A 4,668-nucleotide genomic window follows, 5' to 3' on the forward strand; every position below is an offset into this window, starting at 1 on the left:
ATTTTTAATTTAGTTTAGGATTAATTTTCTTAAAAATTACTTGAAAATAAAAAAAAAATAGAAATCATGCTTATCATTCTAGTAATTTTGAAAATAATCAAGAAAATTATATGTTTATGATAAACAAAATGATTTTGATTAAAAATGCCTTATAAAATATGATATCATGCCTAATAAATTTATTTTTTAAAGCTATGCATGATGATGATGAGTTTTGGATAATTTATAGTTTATTGATTATTGATGATTTCCATAATGATCTTTTACGATTTATGGATTATCGATTTATACCATGATGAAAGTTGCTTTCGAAAATGATGCACGGCTTTTGTATGAAAACTAAGCATGACAAGATAGATTCACCTAAAAACAAAAATGTATGACTACAACAAATAACAAATGATTTTGGTTGAAAATACTTTATACTCAATGAAACCATTATTGATGAATATGCTTTATGTTTAATAGTTTCTTTGGCTTATATACTCTATCATGATAAATATTTTAAAAATAAATGAAATCATGTTTGATTTGAAGTAATGCATAATGATCATGCTTAATGATGCATTTTTTTTATTTGACGTAAAAGTGGCTTTAAAAAATGATGTATGTTTTGATTTGACATAAATGAAATAAGCATGCTTATATGAAATAGTGAAGTGTCATGCTTGACAATTGTATACTTAATGATGCATAAAGTTGTAATAAAAATATTAAAATTTTAATACTATGATTTGACGATTTTACGCATGACATTGTAAAGTTATATATAATGATGCATAATGATGAAATTGTGTAATAAAAATATTAAACATTTTGAAACCATGTTTTAGTGTCATGCATATTGATCATGCTTAATATATTTTGAAATTATGCATGATGAATCTTGCGATTTATGGAATATTGATTTTTACCATAATGAAAGTATCTTATTGATTTTTGTTGTAATAAATCTTACTCTTTCGGTTTTAAACTTGATACATATTTTTATTTGACATACATGAAACAAAATCATATGTTTTGAAACAATCGAAAAGAGGAAAACATTCTTGAAAATTATTTTGCTCAATCTTATTGATTTTGATGAATCCATTTGTATCATCTTTGTGAATCTCTTGAATTTTGATAATAATTTTGATGATTTAAATTTGAATAATTTTTTATCGAAATCACGATCTTGATCTCTTGAAATATATAACATGAAATCATTTATGAATCAAGATTGTTTTCTATTTAAAAGGAGATTTGTCGAAATGTTTCATAGTCTTTTAGTATTCATGATCTTGATAATTATGTTTTGAAACTTTATGTAAACCAAGAATGTTCATCATGATTCTCTCTTTGAATATTTAAAGAGGAGAATTTTCTAGAGGAATCATGCTTGATGATTTGTTTTTTACCTTTCCGTCTTAAATGTTGACACTTGTTTTATTAAAGGTAAAGGCATGCTTATAAGAAGCAAATCACATGAATAGAAATTTATAAAAACAAAATGTGATCCTCTATCTTATCGTTTTTTCAATAAATCTATGCTTGTCATATATGAATTTATTGAATGTGACTTTGAGGATGATTTCTGATTTTACAAATGCTTGATTCATACTTATGACATGAGACACATTTTAAATATGAATCATGTTCAATGCTTCAATCATGTTACATCTCCTTAATTCATTTTGTTCTCCTACATTTATTTACCAAAGAGGAGAATCTTCCTAATGAATGAAATGATACAAATGAATCACTTATTGATATATCTTTTTGAAATATCTTTTTAATATGATGTTGATATTTTGAGATGCCTATTGGAATTCATGACACGAGATAATTGAATCCTTGACTTACTCTTTATATGGCTTGAAAATGGATGTTTAAAATCTTGCTTGATGAGTTATTTTATAAGATTCTGCCTTTACGTCTTGAACTTTCATGCTTATCTTGATTTGGCATATAAAGACTAAGGCATGCTTAGATGAAAAAGAATTACTTAAAAAATACTTTTCCCATCTGATAGAGATTAATAATTTCATGATATTTTGTGAATCTCGAAATTGATTTTGATGACTTGATTATGAGTTTCAAGTTAACGATTTGATTTGAATGAGTTTTATCTAAATCATAATCTTGATCTTGCAAAATTGGAATCACAAATAATATCTTTTGGTATTCATGACTTGAATTTGATTGAAACATTGCATGCTTAAATTAATCATTATCCTATGTTTCAAAAATTCTTTAAATGCCTTATGTGATGACTAAAAATTAATTTGGTTTATGATGAATCACGAATCATGACTTGATCTATGATATTGATATATTTTAATCATGATCCTTGGTTGTATAATTCTTTTGCTCTATTAAAAGGATTTGTCGAATGAATCATGTCCTTCTTGAATTTTCTTGATATCATGACATGATTTTGTAATATGGCCTGTATAATGATTAAAAATTTTTTGGCCATTGATTTCTCCTTCTTTTCGGTAATGACATAGGGGGAGAAAGATTGCTAGCTCAAGGCAAATGCTGGCTAGCTTGTACTCTTCCCTTCTTTTCGACAAAAACAAAAGGGAGAAAGCTTTTGCTAGTTATAACATACAAAGACAAGCAAAGTGCAATCTTACACAAGAAGCAAGTGTTGAATTGCCATGATTGAACTTAAGAATCTTGCTATGCTTTTGTGCTTATATGTTGTGATGAAAATCTAGCTTCATGTTACAAAAACTTGCATATCTTTTAAAATAGCTAGAGCTACTTCTCCTTTTGTTGATAACAAAGGGGGAGAAATATATGAATTGATACTATGAGTGCCATATTTGAATGAGAAATATATGAATTAATGCTATGATTGCCATATGTCATGTTTGCATCATGTTAAGATATCAAGAACTTGCATCGTAATTTTACTTGATGATATCTTGCCATGTGATGAAATGCTACGATTTGTTGCTAAAATGATGCATGTAATTCTTATGCTTTTTATGTGATGTATTGCATATGATATGAATCATGATTAAAATTGCCTTAATTTGAATTCAAGGTTTATCTCAATTATAGAATTTTGAAATAAGAATGATTATTCACCTTTGTCATGATTTAGAAATTGACATAAAGGGTCTTCCCTTCTTTAGAACGGGTCTTCCCTTCTTTTTGATAATGACAGGGGGAGATAACTAGCGTGCACAATTCAAGAAGAAAGCAAAAATTGCACTTCTCAAAAGAGAAGAAATTACTATCTTGAACATCATCGAGAATTGCTAGCTTGAAACATCAAGAAAATACAAAAATGTGCTATCGTGCCTATCTCAAGAAAAGCAAATATGCCAACTTGCATATCTTTAAATTTGCTAGCTTGTAAAACTTGCATATTTCAAGAAGCAAGAGTTGCTTTCTTGAACATCTCTAAATTGCTAGCTTAAAATGTTGTAAAATTGCTAGATTGCATGATGATAAAAATTTAATATTATGTTTTTCATGCAATGAGTTGAACTTATATTACAAACACAAAGAATAGTTGTACTTCTCCTTTTTGTTGATGACAAAGGGGGAGAAGTATGTTGATGACATGACATGTTATGCATAAGTTTATGATGACGTGTTGCAAGTATTCATGATGAATATTGCAATAACTTGAACTCAGTTTGAATTCAAGGTTCTATCAATATGGCATATTGATAGGGGGAGTTTGTTTAAACTCCGGGAGTTAAGTTTAACTTCGTCATCAATTGGTTGTCATCATCAAAAAGGGGGAGATTGTTGAATCTCGTATTTTGATGATGAAACCAATTGATAATTGTGTTTATGTTTTAATATGCATTTTGAGTGATGTGGGATGCTTCGATCAGGATGAGATAATTAAAGCAGGAAAAATCATGTTGTGCTGGAGGAACATGTCAGAAGATTGGACGTCGGGCCGATGGATCGGTCGACGTATCGACAGAAGGCTTCGGGTCGTGGACTCGGGCATCGAGCCAAGAAGAGCGGGTATTGCGCCAAGGATATCGGAGTTGCGGAGTCAACTAGCCGATTGGGCAATAAGCCGCAAGAGAGGACGATGCGTCCAAGAATCGGACGAAGCATCGAGGGACCAATGACATGCCGGACAACTTGGTTAATTGCTTAGGAATAATTGTCTCGATTGAAGTTTTGTTTTAAGTGTGCAGTATTAACTACGATGAAAGTAAGACATGCAGTAGGAGTTGAGCCGGAGTCAAAGACTATGATCACGTTGGGAGTTCGACAGCTCGGCGGAAGTCCGGACGGTCGTCGAAGTTTCTATGGGAACAAATCCGAGAAGTCCAGGAGCTTGCCAAAAGAAGCTCGTCGGAACTCGCCAAGTGGATCATCGCAAGTCCAGGAGTTTGCCGGAAGTCCGCAGGAGCATCACCGAGGGTTCATCGGATGATTGACGGAAGCTCGCCGGAAGAAGCGATTGACGCACTGGAGCAAGTTGCAGTAAATGTCTTAAGAAATTCGTAGTTAGCACGATGATTAAGTTAGAAATGGGAGGTGATCCCATTAACTTAATCTTGGGACAATTGGGCCCTTGATAGACCCAAATTGGGTAGAATGGATCAGCCCATTCGGACCCAGATTACTTGGCCAAAGGTGGCACTGCCTGGGTCGGTAGTGGCACCACCTAGGGCTCAGTCTCCGAGCTCTGGCTGGGCG

Source organism: Musa acuminata, chromosome BXJ1-4 (assembly GCF_036884655.1).
Source record: "Musa acuminata AAA Group cultivar baxijiao chromosome BXJ1-4, Cavendish_Baxijiao_AAA, whole genome shotgun sequence".
NCBI lineage: Eukaryota > Viridiplantae > Streptophyta > Magnoliopsida > Zingiberales > Musaceae > Musa > Musa acuminata.